Source organism: Coregonus lavaretus (assembly GCF_964263955.1).
Source record: "Coregonus lavaretus genome assembly, contig: HAP1_SCAFFOLD_69, whole genome shotgun sequence".
Classification (NCBI taxonomy): Eukaryota; Metazoa; Chordata; class Actinopteri; order Salmoniformes; family Salmonidae; genus Coregonus; species Coregonus lavaretus.
Genome location: NW_028158220.1, coordinates 1 through 9177, shown reverse-complemented (window position 1 = coordinate 9177; position 9177 = coordinate 1).

The following is a 9177-nucleotide window of genomic DNA, read 5'->3' as shown; positions in this document are numbered from 1 at the left end:
GAAGGGCCACGGTCTGGTTTCAGTGGACAGATAAGGTAGGACAGCCGTGAGTTGGGGAGGAGGGAGGAATTTGGGCCGAGGTCAGGTCACATGAAGTGAGAAAGAACAGTCACCTCTAAAGTCCTGTCTAGCAACAGAGATGTATTGGCTGTCTAGAGGTGGTACAGGGGGGAAAAGTATTTAGTCAGCCACCAATTGTGGTATATGTGTTTGTGTGTTTTTGTACATTTTAGTCATTTAGCAGACACTCTTATCCAGAGCGACTTACAGTTAGTGAGTGCATAAATTTTTTCATACTGGCCCCCCGTGGGAAACGAACCCACAACCCTGGCGTTGCAAGCGCCATGCTCTACCAACTGAGCTCCACGGTCTTTTCAGCTTTTTGACCCAGTGGGTGAATAAACTTGGTTTGAGTGTTTTACTCTGTCCGTCAGAACCTAACAATGGCATACGCAGAGCTGTGGGAGACCACCTGAAGCATGCCCCTGGTAAAGCCCAGGGTGGTGTTTACCGCGATACCACGCCTTCAGCAGGCTTGAAAGGTGGGATTCATCTGTTTTGATCCATTAGTTTGTTTCAGTAGTTGAATCCTATTGTTGATTTCAACATTTTTCATTTTCAACAAAAATGTCCTGGATTGGTGTAGTGTCGAGTCAATTTTGCTAATAATGCTGTAACAAAGGAGTCCGCCCATACTGAACTTTGATCATAAGTTTTATTCATATCACAAGATTTCAGCATAAGTGTACAGATGTCTAGATCACCCGGAGAGCAGTGTTTCCCAAATTACAATGTCTGCTCTGCTCTTCTTCGTCTCCATCCAGTACTTATAATATTCCCCAAAATATGGGTGGCTCCCTCTACTGTCCAATCCCCTGTCTACAACACACACTCCCTCTGTCCTATGTGGCGTCACACTAAAACAATTCCCTCTGACACTAAATAAACATCCTCTCAGGTTCCACTTAAAAACATTAACAAAGTCATAATCTTAATACACTACATTCCCCCCTTCGAGACTAACTAAAAGTCTCGAAAACAAACAGAATAGGATTATGACCAGTAACAATTTATCTTATTGAGTATCTTTAACATTAAACCAAAAAACATTTTTCTCTAGAGTGTAAATACCTTTCTATGAAATATGAACAACTGTTTATGGAGTGTGAATACATTACTATGAAATATGAACAAATCTTTATGGAGTGTGAGAGCGAAAAACTGTCTGGCAGCCTTCTTTCCAAATATCCATCCATCAATCAAGACAGTAAAATTCTCTCACGGTTCCTCTGCCCCAGGCAACCACCTAGATACTCCAGATAAACTCATAAATCCTTATCAATGCATTTGAAACTATGATGCAATTAAATACACATGTAAGCCCCTGCAAACAAAATACTATCCAAAAAAAATGTCCACTCTCAGGCTGGTCGACCCATCGGACCCTACTGTGGATCTCTATCCCTGCCTAGACTCCATGTCCCTAAGCTTCCACGAAATAAACAAAAACATCTGAGATCCCCACATGTATCCAATAACATCAAATATCATTCTACAAAAATTAATACCTAAGAATATGACACAAATTATGTATTTACACATGCAAATATGTCTATATTTCATTGCAGACACTGGAATGTAGTCCACTACACTTCATCTCCTCCGTAGTCTCCTCTTCCAATGTATTGTTGATGATGGAATGGGAACCCTTCCACACCTTCCTGGTTCCATCTCCTCCAGTCATTGTCCTTTCATATTGTCATTTCTTTGAGTATTTCAATCTTTACATTTTCCCCCAAACGCTTCTGGAAGAAAAGAAAAGACCAAACAGTATCTTTTGCAAAATGAACACTTTCAAATTAAACATCAAGATCAACTACGAATATAAAAATGATATATAAATGATGTATGAATCACATTTTCCCATTTCCCCCCTTTGATTTATAACATCATACTAAAATCACACTAATATTGAAAAATATTTGAAAAATGATCAAATAATCAAAAAGGATATTAATCCATCAATACTCCATCCAGACCCCCTTGTCCATCTTCATCCAGATCAGGAACAGTCAACAACGGCATCTGAGTGTTGTCTCCAGGCATCACAACTCCAACCTATCTCAATATCATAGCTTTCGCAAAGGTCAGTAACAAATTACAAACATCACACACAGTGCTATCAAAGCTGCTATTAAAATGTAATCCATCACTGCTCCTACTGGCCTAACTGATCTTGCAACCAAGACTTCGCTGACCATCCAGCTCCTTCAGATCTACCAAACGCATCCCTTATATTCTTCAATGCATCTATAACTATCTGGAATCAAAGTATAGGTAATATTATCAAGATGATCTGCCAAAAATGTTACACCATACCATGGAAAACGTCCCCCCTTCTCTCTTAGACTTATCCTCCAATGATAGGCTTCAAGACTATGAAATGTCGCCATGTCTCTTTTCACCCTATTTTCAACTCTAGCTTCAGATTTATCTGTGTCCGGTGCTACCCCTCTTTTAATGGTAAAAGCCTCATATGGAAGCTTCAACGTTGACATGTAACAATATCCTGTCCATCCATAGTGTAAGAATATATATGCTTTATCACCACAAACCCACCAAATATCTCTAAAATTCCCAATAGTCACATTGCCAGGCAAAAGCTGATCTTTCACCATCAAAGTCCTGCTCTTCTTACTAACTGGTACATAAAAAGTTACATTATATTTGTCCTCTCTAACCTTATGTTCATTCTTACCCAAAGTCATCATATAATCATCACAATCTGATATTCCCATGAACATACCCCTTACATCATATGTTTTATTAGAACAAAAACAACTTTTAGCCCTCACTGGTTTCACTTCATATCGTTGTACAAACTATACTTCCTTTGACTAGGTACAACAGCTTCTACATCTGGTCCTGATAACAATACTTCTTCTCCCTAATTATCTCTCCATGTGGGAGGAACGTCCCCATCCTAACCCTAATAACAGTCTTTTCCTCTAAAATTGGTGCTGTATTGGTTCCCTTATAATCAAATGCGATATATTTATGGCTTTAATAACTATCAATGTTGAAAGAGTTAAATTGCTTCTCCCTGTTGTTTTAATATGCTGAAATGTCATTATTGTTACTTCATCTAGTTTCCCCAAAGCTTTTGATTATAAAAAATACACCCACAATTACCTTGATCTTCCTGCTGGGAACTGTAAGTATAGATACTCAATCACCCTCAATCTTCTCTTATCATTCAGCAACGCATACTTTCTCAATGCATTTGCTCCTAACCGATCTAAACTCCTACCATATCTATCTTCCCACTAAACTCTAAAAATGTCCTTCACCACTGTTCTCTCTCTCTCTTACTACTACCTAACTTTGAAACTTAGCTTACTGTCTTAGAGTTCCTTCAACCCTAGTTCTCCTAACTTTTTTTAATCTAATATTTTCTCCTAACTTTTAAAACCTTTTCCACTGATTTATTCACAAAATCCTTTACCACCAAATTTTTTGAATATGTGATTGGGAAGTCCCCACCTGCTTCTGACTTCTTTACACACAGACTTGGTAAACGACTAAACATCCCTTAGCCTAGCCTGAAATCCCTTGGTGTAGGAATGTAACCAAGAATAACAGTCACCCCTTTTAACTTTATTCTTCAGACAGATTGCCTAATAGGCAGTCTAATAGATTATCATCCTTCCTATGATATTATCTTTTTAAGCAAATATGATTCCCAAAAACCCTATTCTTTTTAAAATCTTTAATTTCTCTTTGATTTTTATAGCAGAGCCCAATTGGTTCCTTAAGAGTAATCAGCTGTTTTACTACCTCAAATCCCTATCCTAACTAGTTAATTTTACATAGTGAGATGTTTAACCTCTTTAGACTCAACCCAGATAAAAGGTTTTCGACTATTCACCATCACTTCTCATAGTCCTCTGTTTTTACTTCAATTGTTGGATATTTTCCCTTCTTCTCTAATCGGTGCTACCAGCTGACACCCCCCTTTCGGATCTTCTAGGCACCTCTAGAATCCTTAGGGTTCACCTGGAGAACAGGTGATTTTGACTGGCCCCTGTATCTTCCTCTGAAATTCCCTCTGATGTTTCCTCCTGACTTATTGCATTCACAGGTAAAGTGACCAACCTGTCCATAATTATAACAGTCTTCTGAAAGTTGCTGGAAGTTTAGCTGAAATCTTCCTCCTCCTTCTAAGCCTGTAGGGGTTCACCGGTCCTCCAGATGATCTTGACTGGCCCCTGTATCTTCCTCTGAAATTCCCTCTGATGTTTCCTCCTGACTTATTGCAGTCCCGGACATAGTGACCACCCTGTCCACAATTATAACACACATCTTGAGATTGCTGGAAGTGTGGCTGAAACCTTCCTCTTCCTTCGAAGCCTTCTCGTCCTCTTCCTCTCCAATTCTGTGTCTGTCCAGAATTTGGCTGTGGATATGAAACAACTGGTACCGCCATTGGTGGCTGGTACAATTGCGGTTGGAACTGTTCTGGTTGAAGCTGTGGCAGTGATTGTTGATTTGGTGCACACTGATTCTGCATAACCAAAGCTTGTTTCTTCTCCTTCTTATTCTCCCCCAGTTGTAGTTGATTGAGTTTTCTGAGAGTTTCTTCGTCCTGTTCTTTCTGGTTGTGTTCCTTTTTCCTGTACAGATCCACTTGATGGGCTATATGATCGGTATAGACACCTTTTGTCATGCTTCCAAGTCCAACCACCTCTGCCAGTTTGCTCCTTACTGGTGAGGGCAGTCCCATTTGCAGTTTAGCTCTCAAAATTGACTGCTCAATTTGACTCACATCTGGATCATTTCCAGTAATATTTCTCCACACTTGATGAACTCTTGACACATAGGCTCTCTGATTTTCTTGTTGTCCTAGTGGGTCAATCAGAATATTATCAGGATGCACATTTTTTGGAAATGTATCTTTCAGTGCTCTCCACAGACGATTCCTACTTGCAGCCAACAATTCAGGATCGTTCACTGCAGTCCCTACATATCTATTGAGTCCAGCTCTCTGAAAGACTTCTTCCATATCTGGAATCCCAATGAGATTAGCCAAAAGTCTCTTAACGTCTCCTATGGCTGACTGTGTTCCCACCGTAATTTCTTCCAATTTCGAAATCCAAGGATAGGCCCCATCTTGAAGAATAGGCAGCTTCTCAAGTATATTTGACATATCGGTATTTTGCAACGGCTTATATTATAAGTTTTGACCTCGAATGATAACTGGCATCATTTTACTCGTGGCCCCTTTCCTTGGCCTCAATGCATATTTTCCCTCAACTTCTTTGGATTCTTTTTTCCGCAGTTTCTCCCTCTGTATCTTCAGCGTCTTGAGCTGTTCCTCTAGCTCTCTTACCTCTTCCAAAGTCCTCGCTTTATCCAGGTCTGATACGCATCGGTCTATATCTCCTTCTATTTCTTCTGTGCCAGTCCTTGTAGGATAAACTCCTTTTGAATACACAGCACCTTTAGTCTCCTCTGTATCGCTGTCTTCATCTTTGCTTTCATCAGAACTAGAATATCTTGTATCCTTCTTCTTCAAACCTTCCTCACCCCTTCTCTCCGTTCTGGCCCAACACAACTGTAAACAAACTCAAGTGATGCCCAGAAACTCCCAAATGCAGTTTTTAATTAATCAGTATTTGCCAAGCCTATGTGAAATTGTCATAACATCAAATATCTTGTAGGGGAAGATTTTGCAAACAGAACCAGCCTCAAAACCTTTTGACTCGATCCTTCCCTTGTCACGTGATGTCACGTCAGCACCTTTCTTTCTCCCTCTCTCTCCTCTCCTCTCGTCCTATCGTTCCTCTCATATGACAAAAGAACAGAGACACAGAAAAATATTTTAGTAGTTAATGCAATCACTGAGTTATATACATTCAATATTCCCCCACTCACATTCGCTCTAAGACTTAACTCAGGACTAAATAGCTCAATAATCTTTTTATTTATTTTAATCGTCATTTAATTTAATTTATTATAATCCGTCAACATATATCTAATTTATAAATTCACTACATATCAACAAATAGTTTCATTTTCAAACAACAGCCGCTTTAACAACTAGAAGATTCGTGTCCAAATCTCTCTTTGGCTGTGGCTATTTCTCTGTCTCCCCCTGCAGTCCAGCCCAACAGAAATATGACACTTTACCCACAATCCCCCTTTTTGTAGTTTTAGTAAACAACGTGTTGTAGTTTAGTACCGTAAACCAACGTGTCATAATCTCGTGCCATAAACTCCCACGTTTTGTAATGTAGTGTCGCAAAATTAAACGCGCAATACGATTCCCAGACAATAGAACGCTAGCCTTCCGCTACAGCTTCTCTATTTGACCCCTTATAATCAAACAATAACACTTAACAGAGCTCACACTTGCATAGAACTCTGAATTCTACACACACAGACATAATTTAAGAGGCTTTATTCCATCGCAATGGCCCCCTAAGGACACCCGTTAGCAAGTAGCACGCAACACAATTAGCATTAGCCGTTATGTACAATGTGGCATGAAACACAACTAGCATTAGCATTTAGCTAACCTGTGGCTTGCAACACGCAACAGGTACCCTGCATTGCCCTTTCTTTTGTCTTCTCTACCGTTTGTGATGCCGTGAGTTCAATGACCATCTACTGAGAGATTACCCCAAGCAGACACCCCGTCAGATGAAAGATGAGCAATAATCACAATCAGATAAATTCCATCAACCCGAGTTTTTTAGAACACACCAAATGCCCATCTAACGCGCAAGAGGATTTTCGGCCCATTCTGAATGGCCCCCCTGGGGTCTTACACGGTGCACTGCCCTAATGTATACATACATCTGCCTTTATTCACTACCAATCAATTGTTCTAGACTTCCTATTATTTGCGCCGTTTACCAATGCAACCAAATTTTAGAATAATTATTACAGACCCTTAGTCGACAGCAATAACACCGCATCAGCACAAACCTAAGTAATTTTCATGGTACATACTATCCAATTCCCCTCAATGAGCCAGCGAAACAACTAATTCCCAAATTGTGTGAGAAATCTCACCTTAGAGCCGGCTTGAGCGGCTCAGGAAGGGAACCAAGAACGATGCAGTCAGTATCCCAGACGAGCCCCCATTGTGTCGTGTCGCGTCGAATTCTGGTGATTATTGCTGTCAAAAAAAAGAGTCCGCTTAGGCTGCACTTTGATTAGAAGTTTTATTCATATCACAAGTTTACAGCATAAGTTTACAGACCCATCGTGTCTGGAGAAGCAGTGTCCCAAAATAATCTGAATGCTTCTAACACCCCCTGCCTCCAGCATATACTTATAAACAATGTAAAAATATGGGTGGCTCCCTCTGCTGTCCAATCACCTGTGTCCCCTGGGGCGTCACCCCACAAATGGCTATTTTTGAACTAAGATACCCATCCTCTCTTTGTTCCTCTAGAATAGTCATAATCTTCATACACGACACTGTCAATTTTCATGAAAACACAAATGTAAGGTTAGGGTTATTTCATGTTAGGGTTAGGCATTAGGGTTAGCGGTGTGGTTAAGGTTAGGGTTATTTCATGTTAGGGTTAGGCATTAGGGTTAGCAGTGTGGTTAAGGTTAGGGTTATTTCATGTTAGGGTTAGGCATTAGGGTTAGCAGTGTGGTTAAGGTTAGGGTTATTTCATGTTAGGGTTAGGCATTAGGGTTAGCAGTGTGGTTAAGGTTAGGGTTATTTCATGCTAGGGTTAGGCATTAGGGTTAGCAGTGTGGTTAAGGTTAGGGTTATTTCATGTTAGGGTTAGGCATTAGGGTTAGCAGTGTGGTTAAGGTTAGGGTTATTTCATGTTAGGGTTAGGCATTAGGGTTAGCAGTGTGGTTAAGGTTAGGGTTATTTCATGTTAGGGTTAGGCATTAGGGTTAGCAGTGTAAAGTAACTGAAAGTAATCAGATTACGTTACTGAGTGTCAGTAATCCAAAAGTTAGTTACTGATGAGAATTCTGGACTGTAGATTTAGAAATTAACCTACCCAGGCCTCCCAAGTGGTGTAGCTGTCTAAGGCACTGTGTCGCAGTGCTTGAGGCGTCACTAAAGACCCGTGTACGATCCCAGGCGGTGTCACAGCCTGCTGTGACTGTGAGACCCATGAGGCATCACTACAGACCCGGGTTCGATCCCAGGCGGTGTCACAGCCTGCCGTGACTGTGAGACCCATGAGGCGTCACTACAGACCCGGGTTCGATCCCAGGCGGTGTCACAGCCTGCCGTGACTGTGAGACCCATGAGGCGTCACTACAGACCCGGGTTCGATCCCAGGCGGTGTCACAGACTGCCGTGACTGTGAGACCCATGAGGCGTCACTACAGACCCGGGTTCGATCCCAGGCGGTGTCACAGCCTGCCGTGACTGTGAGACCCATGAGGCGTCATAACAGACCCGGGTTCGATCCCAGGCAGTGTCACAGACTACTGTGACTGTGAGACCCATGAGGCGGCGCAAAATAAAATGGGCCTCAAAATTGCCGTCAGGATCTCGTCACGGTATCTTTGGCATTTAAATTGCCATCGGTAAAATGCAATTGTGTCCGTAGCTTAAGCCTGCTCGTACCATAACCCCACCATGGGGCATTCTGTTGACATTAGCAAACCACTCACCCACACGACGCCATACACGTGCTCTGCAGTTGTGAGGCCGGTTGGACGTACGGCCAAATTCTCTAAAACAACGTTGGAGGCGGCTTATGGTAGAGAAATTAACATTCAATTCTCTGGCAACAACTCTGGTGGACATTCCTGCAGTCAGCACGCCAATTGCATGCTTCTTCAAAACTCTGGTCATCTGTGGCATTGCATTGTGTGATAAAACTGCATATTTTAAAGTGGCCTTTTATTGTGCCTAGCACAAGGTGCACCTGTGTAATGATCATGCTGTTTAATCAGCTTCTTGATATGCCACAGCTGTGAAGTGGATGGATTATTATGGCAAAGGAGGAGAAATGCTCACTAACAGGGGTGTGAACAACATTTGAGAGAAATAAGCTTTTTGTGAGTATGGAAAATGTCTGGAATCTTTTATTTCAGCTCATGAAAGATGGGACCAACACTTTACGTTGTTGCTTTTATATTTTTGTTCAGTATAGTTTATTTATATAGCACATTTCAGACATGAAA